The sequence below is a fragment of the Urocitellus parryii genome, chromosome 10 (assembly GCF_045843805.1).
Source record: "Urocitellus parryii isolate mUroPar1 chromosome 10, mUroPar1.hap1, whole genome shotgun sequence".
NCBI lineage: Eukaryota > Metazoa > Chordata > Mammalia > Rodentia > Sciuridae > Urocitellus > Urocitellus parryii.
The window spans coordinates 104,158,438-104,173,373 of record NC_135540.1 but is presented as its reverse complement, the minus strand read 5'-3'; positions in this window follow the sequence as shown (position 1 = coordinate 104,173,373).

Genomic DNA, 14,936 nt, shown 5'->3' with positions numbered 1-14,936 from the left:
ATTTGATAAGGAAAAATCATTTGGACTGGTTTTCAAGAACCTGGTGAAAACAGGATCAAAAGTTGCCTGTTCTCAGATGTCGTCACACATGACTAAAAAAAAGGAGGAGGAGGAAGAAGAGGAGAAAAAGGAAGTGAGGATATTTTTTTAAACAATGTGTTTTTTTCCACCTGTGACCCTCAAGCAATGCATCCAAATCAGGACCCATAAAAATCAGCCCATAGTCACATTTCCTTAGTGTCTTTTGCTTCAATAATATGCTAAAGTCATTATAAAGCCTTTGTCTGAAAGATAGAATGAAAAATTTTCATCCAGGCAACTTGGATAAAATAGGGAGCCAAATACTACATCTTCAAGAAGCCTTTTTCTAATGAGATTATCATAAAAATGACTTTCACTGCCCAGCAAAGAAAGAACTGAGGCAGTTTGCTGCAGAATTTGGATGCACTTGGCCCAAATTCATCAAGATACTAAGAATTTAGGGGAAAGGAAAGAGTTTGCTTTCTTTGCCTGGGTAGTAGCCTCACCTTTCACCTTCCTTTGTTACTAGTTGTCAAGTTCTCAAAAAGCTCAAGTACTGAGGTACAGAAGTAGCTTATTGAGATGTCTATACCATTGCCCTCCAAAATTAACATTTATTAACCACGTCCTACACTAAGTGCTAGAGATTTTGCATATATCATCTCATTTAATTTTTATACCACATCCTCAGAAAAAATGTGTATCAACCCTGACTTTTCAGTTAAGGACACTTATCTTTCAAAATTCTATATACTGCCAAGGCAACAGATCCAGTGGGTAACAACAGATTTAAGCTCAGTTTCAGCCCATAACACACACTATTTTGTATTGCATGCATCAAAAAGGAGTACATAAAAACTTCTAGGAAACCTATGTGTGATAAAATATAATGAGAATGCTTTTACAATTGTTATGCAGGAGGAATATATATTTGTCAAGTGAAATGTCATGAAATCATGTCACGAATTCAACCTATCCAATCATGAAAGAGATTTCCTGTTCACTCTTTTTTGTAGACAGAGTAGAAAATAGAGTTTCATCTAGATAGGGCAGAGGGGTGCGAGGGGAAGGGAGGGGGCAGGGGTTTAGAAATGATAGTAGAATGTGATAAACATTATCCAAAGTACAGGTATGAAGACACAAATTGGTGTAAATATACTTTATATAAAACCAGATATATGAAAAAATGTGCTCTATATGTATAATATGAATTGGAATGCATTCCACTGTCATATATGAAAAAAATCTATAAAAAATAGAAAATAGAGTTTCAGAAATTTGGCTTATAGCAACTTAATTTCCCTTTAATAAAATGAGAACTAAAATCCAAAGATAACCAAGCTTTCAGGCCTCAGGCCTTGTTTTAAGCCAGTTACACCTTATCATTATAAAAGACATCTTTGCCCCATCATGGACATCATGTATGGATTGTACTTTTTGTTGACTATTTTATTGGCTGGTTAGCAAATTCAACTTAAAGAGAGGGAGGGAGGGAGAGATTCCTCAATGTAGTGCAGTAGATAAGAGAATGAACTCCAGGGTCAAACAGATGGGGTGTGAATTCATGTTCTACCTCTTAATGGCCATGTGTCCAGGACAAGTTAGTTATCTCTAGAACATCCATTTCCTCATTTGAAATGTGGAGATAATAAAATTATCTACTGCGTTGTTTTACTCTAGGGGTGAATTAACTCATATAAGCCAATTTTTCACATTAGCAGACATATTTTAGCTATCATTAATATATCATTAATAGGGCTGGGGATGTGGCTCAAGCGGTAACGCGCTCATCTAGAATGTGCAGGGCGCTGGGTTCGATCCTCAGCACCGCATTAAAAAAAATAAAGATGTTGGGTCCACGGAAAACTGAAAAATAAATATTAAAAAATTCTCTCTTCTCTCTCTCTTTAAAAAATATATATATATATCATTAATAACACATTTTAGTTATTTCTCAGACAAAAGAAATAATGTCAAGTTTTTTTTAAAAAAAATAGTAATTAGGTCTGCTTTCTTAAACTTAAGTCTGAGTATTAAATATGATTTTTTCCAAAACATGTAATGTCTTGGATACAGAATAGCTCAGATATAGTTTGGCTAGAGTCTAGATAAAACCACAGAGTTGAAATGAAAGTTAATTTTTATATTCATAATTGCCCTTTCAGAAATTGGACACATTAAGTGGCCAATGAGAAGTACCAGCCATCTCATATTAGATAAAACAGAAGAAGAAATATTTGCCTCCTCTTCATAAAGTGTCACAAACTTATTCAAATCTGATGTATACTCTTCAGTGATTCTTCTGTTCCACTGTTTTTCCACCCACTTTGTCTAAAACTATATAAACAGGAATGGAAAGCAATGACTTTTTTAAGTATTCTTTCTCTAGCTTACTTTGCATAATTAACAATAACTTGATTGGGCTTTAGTTATTGAATAAGTTTCTAGAGAACATAATATCCTTACTCTCAATAGAATTTGAAATGAACAAAAAATATGAAATGAACGAATGAAGAAGGGAGTTTACTGAGTAAATAAAGCAGCCCTTTCCACGGCTCTCAACCATCCGAAAACATGTTTTCAGGATGAAACACAGAACATTAGCGCCACCTAGAGGGAGAAGTGTTTGAAATGTAAGGTATCATGAATGTTTGGAGAGATGTCATGAGTACCAAAGGTGGCCAGAGACTGTCCAGCCCTGTGTGGCTCTAAATGGTAGCTCACGTATGATTATTGAGCACTTGAAATGTGACCACTGCAAACTGAGAGTGTAAAATACACACCAGATTTAGAGGACTTAAAGTGGAAAAAATACTGCAAAATATCTCATTCCTGTTTATATTGATGATGTTGAAATATTTTTGATTAGTCTATATAAGTAATTGGCCAAAAAATATGAGGTTAAATTTAATATTTATTATTACTGTTATTATTTTGCATATTTATTGTCACTACCAGAAATTTAAAATTATATACGGAGCTTACATTATCTTTTTATGAATAATGCTGCTCTTAACTGCTACTCAGAATACAGCGGGTGGATCAGCAGCATGGGCATTCATTACCGGGAGCTGATTGGAAATGCAGAATCCCAGGCCCTATCTCCAGCCTACTGGATCAGAATGTGCATTTTAGCAAAATCCACAGGTGACTCATGTGTGTGTTAAGTTTGAGACTGACTAATGTAATCCAGTGTTCTTTTTTATAAGTGGGCAAATTTACAGAGTGAGGGCCTGGCTGGTTCATAGATATTTGGCCAGATACCCCAAAGTCTGACTCCCTGATCTTGAGGGTACTGAACACCCCACCCCACACTATCTTATCCTAAGGACACTTTCATCTTTTACAATAAAAACAAAATAAGATGGATGCTTCAGTGACAAAAAGAAAAAGAAGAAACAAAGCATAATTTAAATATGTAAGAAAATGTGATGTCCTTAGAATATTTATCATAGAATTCTAGGGTTTTTTAAATATTTTTCTAGCTGTAGATGGACACAATATCTTTATTTATTTATATGTGGTGCTGAGGATCAAACCCAATGCCTCACACATGCGAGGCAAGCGCTGTACCACTGAGCTACAACCCCAGCCCTAGAATCCAGCATGTGTACAAGTTGGTCATACTCTTAGATAATCAACCTGCATTTTCTAAGCCATTTTTACAAATAGTATGCATTAATGGAGAAAAAAGGTCAGAATTTTAAAGTGATAATGTGCATTCCAATCACTGAATAAATAAAAATGATTTTTAGAAGACTGGTTCCTTTATGCTAAATAAGAAATGACATGAGAATTGCAGTTTTATAGTGGAGCCACTTACTGTAGGGTCTCCCTCATTCTTTGAATGTCCCTCTTCTCACAATAGTTTAGTACATACAAGCTTTGAATAAGGACTTGTTGGATGCAAAGATTTGTCCTGCTGATTAGGTTCTATACCTCAGGAAACATCCCTACTTACATTGTCTGGCAACAATGTAAAGAAATTCAGGAAAACACGATAGCTAAAATTAGTAGTGTTTTTATGCCATAAGCCCCTTTTAAAGAGCACATTGTTAAGAGAAAATTCAAAAAGACACTATCCCTTAATTGTGAAAACATTATCTGTGGCATAGAAATATGAGATTTCAATTAAAATGAAATAATATTGGCAGATAGTGCCAAGGAACAAAAGCTACTGAAAACATTTATTTTTGTGATCATTTTTATAATACATTAATCAGGCCTAATCAATCCCCAGTGTACAATGTACATGACCCACATGTTTTCTCTGATAAATGATCAATTTTTGTATTCCAAATGGAAAATATAGATTTAACTTTGTAAATGGATGTCTGAGTTATATAAATTGAATACACTAAGGAGAAAAGGAAGCATATTAATGAAATGATTTTTTTAAATGATGTAAGTCATATGGGAAGGAAACTTTAACTCCCACTCTCTTCCTTTCAATTGTCCCATTTCCTCATGTTTTATCCATTACTCATGTCATGTTTTGTCATTAACCTAAATAAAATCATGGGATTTCAATCCTGCATACCATATACTGCAAAGAAGGGATGACTGTAACTATTTAAATGGCAATAATAATATAAGAAATAGACCAAAATGTTAATTTATGCATTCTTAATTCAGAATAAACATTACAAGTCAAATTGCAACATTTTCTCTATTGATGTCTCAAATTAAAATGGAATGACTTATTCACTCAATAATAGTTCATTGAGAACCTATATGCCAGGCACTGTTACAGGCACTGGAGTATACAGCAGGGAATAAAACAGTCCCTGTCCTCCTGGGTCATTTGTTCCAGGAAGACAAACAGTAAACACATAGTGATAAATTGCGTGGTGGGACAGAATCTAACAAGTGATGTGGGGAACACAGGGAGATGCAGAGAAGATGGGAAGACTATCTTATGTAGGGTGGTCTCAGGTAGAGCAGTGAGGGAGGAAGGCTTGCAGACACATGGGGGAGAGCAGCTGGGTCCACTGGCACAGAGTAGAAAAGCCCAAGGCAGGCACATGCTCAGCAGCCTTGAGAACACAGAGGGAGTGGATGCAGGCAAGAGCCAAAAAATGACATCAGGGAGGCAGCCGGGCCCTGATCCTGCAGGAACCTTACATCATCGTAAGGACTGTGGGGTTTTCTCTAAGAGGGAAAGCCAATGGAGGGTTTAGCAGATTCATCCGTGATCTGACTTCACCTTTGGAAGGCTGCTGTGTTGGAAATAGACTTTAGGGACCAAGGCAGGAGGGAGAGACAAACTAGAGGATTGTTGTAATAATCCCAGCAGGAGATGATGGTAGCTCGGACCAGGATGATGGTGGTGGAGGTAATAAAATGGTATCAAATTCTAAACATGTGTTAAAGGTAAAGCCACAGGATTTTTAGGTGAATTCAATGTGTGTGAGAAGAGGAGATGTGGGGTGTTAAGCAATTTGAAGAATATCAATACTAGTTTCTAAGAAAACAGACATGAGTAGATTTGGGTGGTGGTGGGCGGGGGGGAGATGGCTCCAGAGATTTCTTTTAGAAATTGATTTGGTATAGCTTTTAAGCATTCATTTTTTTAAAATTGGATAAGTGAGAACAGAGTGTGAGGAGAGATGAGGCGGAGTCCTTGGCATTATTTCAGTCCCTGAGACTGCATGAGATCAGCAAAGGAGTGGTATAGATGGAGCAAAAAGGAGTTGGGGGGACTGAACCTCAGAAGATCCAACACGGAGAGGGGCTGGCTGTTTCTTAACTGTTCAGATGTTTAGTGTTCTCGTCCCCCAGGTAAAATGCCAGCTCCTTGAGACTCCAGTCAGATCTGTGCACTTCTCACTGTGACCTTGGGCAATGCTCAATAAATATTTGGTGAATGAATCAATGGGTGACTGGACATATACCAGGCAATGTTTGGAAGAGTTAACAAGATAAAAGAAGGAAGAATATAAGAACTGTATTCGGCATCTTTATCTAGTGTCCATCACCCACTCTACCTGCTTAAGGAATAAATGTGGGACAGGACGGCAAAGCTGCAAAGCTCAACAGATTCTGGGATCTTGCTTTTCCAGACACAGACCTTGAGCTCAAGACTTTCATTTGAAAAGCTAGACACAGTGGTGCAGGCCTATAATCCCAGGCACTTGGGAAACTAAAGCAAAAGGATTGTGTTTTAGGCAGCTTTTTCACAGCTGTGACTAAAAGACCCAGACAGAACAATTTTAGAGGAGGAAAAGTTTATTTGAGGGCTCACAGTTTTAGAGTGGTCAGTCCATATGCAGCAAGCTCCATTCCCCAGGGCTCCAGTGAAGCTGAACATCATGGCGGAAGAGTGCAGAAGAGGGAAGCAGCTCACATCATGATCAGGAAGGAGGGAGAGAGAGAGAGAGAGAGACTACACCACTTGCCAGATACAAATATATACCCCAATGCCCCACCTCCTCCAACACCCCCTACCTGCTTTCTGTTACCACTCAGTTAATCCCATCAGGTGATTAAGTCACTGATTACATTAAGGCTCTCACAACCCAATCCTTTCACCTCTTAACCCTCTCATATTGTCTCACATGTGAACTTTTAGGGAAACTCACATCCGAACCATAAGATTGCTGAACCATAAGTTCAAAGTCAGCTTCAGCAACTTAGTGAGATCCTGTCTCAAAAGTAAAAAAAAAAAAAAAAAAAAAAAAAAAAAAAAAAAAAATTAAAGGACTGAGGAAGTAACTGCGCTGTCCTGGGTTCAATCCCCAGTTACCTGTCACTCCCCCCTAAAAAAAATGGGGCCTGGGAGGGAGGCAAGGGAGTGGTGAATTATCTCCCTCGGACCTCAATATATTGTTACATGGTTTTTTAAAACTGGCTTCATTCACCTATCATGTTTTTCAGAAACATCCATGTTGTGGCATGTATTGGTCCTTCCTGCTTATGGCTGAATATTCCATTGCATGGATATACCCCATGTCGTTTATCCATTCATCAGTTAATGGGCATTTGGAATCTTGGCTATCATGAATGAATAATGTTGCTGTGAACATTTGTGCACAAGTTCTTGCACGGGCATATGTTCTCAATTCTCTTGGGTGTATACTTAGAAGTGGAATTTCTCAGATCAAATGGCACTTCTGTTTAACAATTTTAAGAACTCCAGAATGTTGTCCAATTTTACATTCCCACCAGCAATATATGAGGTTTCAGATTTTCCACGTCCTAGCCAGTACTTGTTATTTTTTAATTTAGTGGGTGTGAAGAAGATTGTGGATACCTCCTGGATTTGATTCGATTTCTCTTTTGATTTGATTTCCCTGATGGACAGTAATTGTGAACATCTTTTGATCTACGTTTTGGCATTTGCGCATTTTTCCTTATCCCTTCCACTACCACACACAGACTTGTTGAGATATTATTTCTATTGCACTGGTTGACCTTATATTTTTAAAACTAACTTGAAACTTTCAATCAAACATGATAGTTCTTATCCTTCTCCCAAGTACAAAGATCTTTAAAGAATTTAATACCTCATACCAACTTAGCTGTTAACTAGTATTTTATACCAGCTTTATTTTTTGTACCTTATACATTTGCCATTATAATTGTTTTACTTAGATTACTTAGTAATCTAAGTAAATACACATATTTGCCAATTATGTTGTTTATAATTGCTCTCTGAATCTCACTCTTTCTTTCTGAATTCAATTTTCTTCTTCCTGAAGGACATGCTCAATACTTTTTTTTTCAAGACCCTATAAGGGATTAACTAAATTTCATCCATTTTTTTAAATTCCATTCTCATTCTTGAATGATACTTGCTTTTGTATAGAGTCTAATTAACAGCTACTTTGCTTTAGGATTTTGAAATGTCGTTCCACTGATTTCTAGCTTCTATTGTTGCTGTTCTAATTACTATTCCTCTAGGTAATTTGTCTTCCTTCTCTGGCTGCATTTAGGCTTTTGTGTATATGTGTTGTCTCTAACGTTAATTTCATTTCTGTATCCAGATGCTTCTTTTTAATTTAATTGGCTCAAGTTTCCTTATGTTTCTTAAACATGAAGAGTCACATTTTTAATCAGTTTGGAAAAATTCTCAGACACTATCTTCTCAAACTTTATCCATTCCATGTTCTTTTTTCTTTCCTATCCCAGTGATTGACTCAGACTCACTGGTGCATGTGTGCTCTCCTCTCCCTCTCTCCTTCTCTCTCTCTCTCCTTCTCTCTCTCTCTCCTTCTCTCTCTCTCTCTCTCTCTCTCTCTCTCTCTCTCTCTCTCTCACACACACACACACACACACACACACACACACACACACCCTCCCTTCACCCCCATGTTTCTTCTCTCATTTTCTATCCCTGTCAATTTGTGCTATTTCTTGACACTATCTGCACTAACTTCAAGACACTATCTTTCTTTTCTACTCTAATTGTCGATTCAATCACCTTTTTTTTTTCTTTTCTAGACATTCTATTTGACATTATAAAACTTGCCTGGTCTTTTCCTAATAGTGCATTCTTTCCTAGGATTTTCATCCTACCTACCGCATCTCTGATCATCTTGAACAGGCTGGTTTCCTATTCTTTCAGTCTTCCATTCTATTATCTGTTCCTCATATCACATCTTCCTGATTTGGTCTTTCATAGCAGGTTGCTTCACTGTGAGTTCTGTGACCTGTTAGACCCAGTTCTGTACCTTTTTAAGTTCTGTACCATCAATCTCTTCCAAGTAGTTTGGCATTTTCTTGTGCCAGGCAGACATCTCAAAAGCTTAAACCAATTATTTTTTTCACCTGAGAAAGATGGCTAAAGCTAGGACCAGCAACGATGACCCAGGACAGTTGGTTGTACTGGACAGAACCCATACAACGAAGAATATCTCCCTACCTCTCGTATCAGTTTGTTACTCACTCTCCACTGAATAACTGCCCCTGCCCGTGGCTGGGGAAAAAAAAAAAAGAATTCTATGACCACAGTGATGACTGAAAAAAAATAAATGGTGTGAAAATAAGGTGGAGCAAGAGGAAAGCAGAAAGGAGAGTGTTTTAGAATGCATTTACCATGGTGGGTTTCTACAGTGGTTAGTGCAAGTGTCCAGGTCATAAGTCAAGACAGATACAAGACCTTCAGCCAAATAAGAGTGTGGCCTTCTGAAACCTTAAAAGACTGACGCTAACTTGCCATAGTGATGTACAAACTGTGTAGCTGAGAATGAAAAGGCACCATTTCCCATGTAGATAGCTCTCATCTAGGATGAGAAATAAAGTGTCAAGACAAAAAGATATGGAGGAATTTTAAATGCATGTTCCTAAGTGAAAGAATCCAATTTGAAAAGGCCATGCTCTGTATGGAAAAGGCAAAACTACTGGAGGCAGTAAAAAGATCCGTGGTTGACAGAGGTTAGCAGAGAGAAAGAATGGGCAGACCACAGAGGATTTTTAAGGTAGTGAAACTATTGTATGTGATACTGTAGTGGTGTCGGCAGGGCAATATGCATTTGTCCAAATCCACAGAGTGCACACTGCGAGTTCACGACTATGTAAACTACGGACTGTAAGTAGTATGTTAATTATAACATTATGGAAGCTCTTTATATTTTGTGCTCATTTTTCCATAAACTTAAGACTGTTCTTAAAAAAAATTAAATCTATTGGCTGGCTATCGTGGCACAGGCCTATAATCCCATCTACTCCAGAGGTTGAGGCAGGAGGATCACAAGTTCAAGGTCAGCCTTAGCAACTTAGCAAGACCCTGTCTCAAAATTTAAAAAATTGAAAAGGGGGCTGGAATATAGCTCAATTGTAGAGTCCGTGCCTTGCAGGCTGGACTCAATCCCTGATACCAAAGGAAAAATTTAAGTCTATTAACTTGAAAAATAATAAAGGAACAAACCCTGAGACATCTTCTGTTGGCAGGGATGAGAGTAGGACCGTGGGGAGAAGCAGATCATTCTCAATGGATGGGGGTTGGGACATAGAGTTTTGCTTACATGATTTATTGAGTGAATATAAATTTTTCTTCCTTCAGACTTCATCCTTCTAAAGAAGTCATCTTAGTGAAATAGTCCACAGCACATGTGCCTTGTCCCTGTGTTCAGAACCACAGGAATCTGCATCTATCACAGAATGCTGAGAAAGGACATACCTTAATTAACACTATTGGATACAGCTTTCCTTTCCCAGTCTGATCGGCTCTTTGAAGGATGCCAAGGGCTCCATTGGCTCTCTTCAACACCTACAAATTCAGTTTGCCCCTTATTCATTATTTTACTGCATGCTTTTGTTGTTGTCTTGCTTCTGGGGCTTGAACCCAGGACTTCACGCACACTAAGCACACGCCCTGCCACTGAGCTACACACCCAGCCCATGTGTTCTCTTTCTGATAGGAGTCTGGCATTCACTAGTGGTAAGATCTTAAACCACTTGAGTTCTCTATAAATGTTCCCTCTAAAAAATGGGCAAAATGAGTACCTTCCTCCAGAAGGTTAAGGCTTAAATCAATCAATATAAAAAGCAGGTAGACTAGGACATGGAAATTAGAAGGTATTATATACATAGAGTGTTTTATATGTATATACCTATAAACATTTATATGTATGTATAAGTGTATACATATACACTCTATTATCTATAAGTTGCAAATTGCCTTTCTATATTTGAATTCAAGCATCTACTCAACTCGTGCATGCAAGAAGGGAAGATGATTCAGGGCACAGGAGACAATTCCCTGCCGATAAGAAGCAAGCAATCCCCTCACCATTCTTACCATTTTTAAGAGGAGGATACCCTGGTAAGGAGTCTGGGTTTCATGCTGGCTATAACAGAAAGTCCCTGAAGCTAGTAGCATAGGAAGAGGAGTCACCCTGCTGACTCTGGCTACTGCAAAGAAAACGAGGCCAAAGAGAGGGAGAGGAGAGAAGAGAGGAAAAATCTAAGAAATAAAGGGTGCGATTGAAAAAAAGAACGAGAGTAAGAAGAAGTCAAGGGGAAATAGACTGAATATATTTTTGTTACTTTTGAAATCCACTGTGCTCCATCTACAGGGTGATGACATTCTATGATGAATACTTGAAAATAATAAATGAACAAAATGTAGAGAGTGAGACACCATCCACCTGCAGAACTTTTCAGGACTAGTAGCTACTACTATTCCTCTAACCCTCAACATGACTGCCTCCCCCAGAGAAGTAGGTTTCTGTTCTTCAGCTTCTGCCTGGTGAGGTAGGGTGCCCATCAGGTACTCCCTAGTACTAACAGGCATTGGAATCACAAAGCCCAGTTCCTGCCTATGGGCTGCACTAGTTTTCTAGGGCTGTCATAGCAAAGTACTAGGTGGCTTAAACAACAAAAAAAAGGGTTGTTTACAGTTCTGGAGGTAAAAAGTCCAAATTCAAAGTATTAGCAGAATAGATCCCCTCTGAAGCTTGGAGGGAAAGATCTTCCCCAGGGCTCTCTCTTATCTTCTGTTCCTTGCTTTGCAGCATGACTCAGTCTTGCTGTAACATTCTCCCTCTGCCCTTGTCTGTCTCCAACTTCCCCATTTTCATAAGAACACTGGTCATACTGAATTAGGGCCCCCCAGAATGACCTCATTGTAACTTCACTACCTCTGTAAAGATCTTGTCTTCAATTAAAGTTACATTCTGAGGTACTGGGGGCTAGGACTTCAATAGGTGAATTTGACAGGATGGGGGCAAAATTCAGTCTATAATATGGGCAAAGGGGTGGAAGACATATAGCACAGTTGGACCTAAAAAGAAGAAGAAGAAGCATTGACCTAGGGCAGCTCAGGCCCAGGGAAGTGAGCAGAAGCCGTGGGCCAGTTCCAGCTATGGAGAAAGAACATCAAAGGTAAAACTCAAAAGCCTCAGGCGCCTGTTAATGAGGGCTAGCCCGGGGAGCAGTGCCAAAGGCTGTACTGATCTGCATGCTGGAGGCAGGCAGGCAGATGAAAGTCATCTCCCCAGACTCCACCAGCAGAACAGAGATCAGGACAGGTGCAGCCATCGGTGTGTCAAGTTCACCCTTAATAGTCTTGCCAGGAATGAATGAATGAATGACTGCAAGGTGCTTGGACATTTGGGTGGAAGACGTTGTGAAGTCCCAGGGCAGAGGGATGTGTTGAGAGCCACAGCCAAAGGGGCCCCAGCAAACTTCCAGCTGCCAGCAAACTTCCAGCTGCCGGCTGATGATTGGCTCACAGTGGCCCCAGCAACATCTAGCTGATTGGCTCCTCTGCGGTGATGTTCATTGGGCTGTTTCCCTGCCCTTCAAGCTGCCAGCTGATGATTGGCTCACAGCGGCCCTAGCAACATCTAGCTGATTGGCTCCTCTGCGGTGATGTTCATTGGGCTGTTTCCCTGCCCTTCAGACTACGGAACTGCTCATTGGGGGACTTCTTTGGCTCCGCCCACGCGACCCAGCCAATCAGCCTCAAGAGCAGGAGGATTGTGGGAGGTGGTGTGGTTTGTGTGGTGAGAGGCGTGTGGAAGCCGGTGGTGGCAGTTGGGCTCTGAGGGTTTTTCCTGAGGAGCTGTTTTGTTTGGCGTTTGTAGTTTTAAAAATAAAGTTTGTTTCTTTTGACAAGTGGCTCCTGAATTGTGCCCAGCCAGACTGTGGCATTTGGTGGCTCCCACGGGGAGCGACTGAGGGTAAGTAAACTGCTCGCTCCTGAGGGAAGGGTGAGAGGATGGGTAGCCATTCTAAGATTCCTCTTTTGTTTTGCTTCATTTTTTTTTTAAGTTGCCTGTCCCTGGAGATGAGTGAGAGGGAAGAAAAACCGCTCACATCTGAGGAAAAACTATTTGCATCTGAGGAACAGATAGGGAGAAAGGACGAATGCACACGTCAGGAGGATAGAAAGGCTATAATGAATTTTTGTGGTTCCATTTTTATTTCATTCTGTCTCGGGTTTTTTTGGCATTATCTTGTTGGGTTGTATTATAGTAGAAATAGGGGATCAGAAATTAGTAAAAAACAAACCGAAAGAGTGTTAAGTAAATTGTTAGAGGAAGGAGGCATGCCAGTAAAATCAAGAACACTCAGGGCATACATTGATACAATACAAAAATATAGCCCATGGCTTTTTAAGGAGGAGTTGTTAGATATATCACAATGGAACCATCATGGTGAAGATTTAAAAAGAATAGAAAAGAACAACCCAGGGACTCTGCCAGTTGGCACATTGACATTGTGGACGTTCGTATCTGGTTTGCTTAGTCCAAAGCCTTCAATTCAGACAAAGGTAGGGGAAGGAGAAGACATATTGATTCAAGTAAAAGAGAAGGTCTCTCAAGTTAGTCAGAAAGAGGAAAAGATTCAAGTAAAAGAGAAGGTCTTTCGAACTAGTCAGACAGAGGAAGAAAGTGTAAAGCAGAAAAAGCCATCAGGGGAAAAGTTACAACAGGACACTGCTACTAACACCTTTCTATCAGAGGGCGTAAGTGTCCAACCAACATCACCACCTCCATATGCTAGGAGGCTCCCAACCTCCGCAGTTGATAGTTGGGATCCAGATATTTGGATATTTGGATTCCAGAGAGATTAACCAAGGTCCTGACCCAGTAATTGTCTGGAGTTGGGGGTCTGTTTGTGTGTTTCCACAGGAAGAACAGTAGCCGATTTGGATTCCAGAGAGATTAACTAAAGTCCTGACCCAGTGATTGTCTGGAGTCGGGGGTCTGTTTGTGTGTTTCCGCAGGGAGAACAGCAGCCAATTTGGATTCCAGAGAGATTAACTAAAGCGAATTCTACAGACCAAAAAGAAGATGATTTGGCTCAAATCAATAATAGCTGATATCCAAAACTCCAATTTGGCTATCCTTACATCTGCGACAGAACCAGGATGCTTTTTTCAATATCTGTTTTATTATTGCCTTTTCCCATATCATGAAGTTCTATTTTGTTTTTTGAGCTCATACAGACCTAGGTTAATGTTTTGCTGATCAGTTCTATTTGTTTTCTTTTTTGACTATTGAGTTTTTAAACATTGCAATGGAGATTTCACCTGTAAAAAGTTATAAGGCCTTTACTATTATGTTATGTGTTGTATGTATTATATTATGTGTGCACACTTGTGTTTTGTGTTATATGTTTGAATGTACATATGTCCATACATCATATATGATGAGCGCTCATAAAAAAAAAAATGGATCCAAAAATTTTTTTTATTCACGTGATTTAAATGGTTTAATTTAAATTGGGTAAATAACTGTTAAGAATTATTTTAATATGTAAACAAAAAAGAAGGTTAACAGATCTGTTTGTTTACTTTCACCTATCCTTTTCATTATATTTAATAATTCTTTTCAAGATAATGTAAATTGTTAAGAAAATTGTTTTCGTTTAGTGCCTTCTGGAATGTTACACAATGTTTTCTTTAGCCATTATTGCCAGAATTTCTATCTTCATCCCAGTGCCAGTGAAGAATTGTTAAGAAAATTGTTTTCTTTTAGTACCTTCTAGAATGTTATATAATTTTTTCTTTAGCCTTTATTGCCAGAATTCCTATCTTCATCCCTGTGTCGGTGAAGACAAAGATAAAACTAATCTACAGTTTCTGCAATAGCCATCACTGAACTGCTTACAGAACTTGCCTTGTAATGATCGTTCAGCTATTTGGGGGCCAACAGAGGTGAGGCAAAGAACCTCACCCCCCCGCTGGTACCTCTCCACAGGTGTGGCTGTATACTGGACCGGTAGTCAATGACAGGTAAGATCCAATTACAATGGTACCAACCTAAGACAGGAGGCTGACGCCCTGAGGTCAGCTCATCCGAAGACAGGTAAGGACCATATGTAGTATTGGACAACCTAAGGCAGGCACGGTCCCTAAGCCACATGCTTGTTGTTTAAACAGAGAGGGGGAGATGTTGAGAGCCACGCCAAAGGGGCCCCAGCAAACTTCCAGCTGCCAGCAAACTTCCAGCTGCCGGCTGATG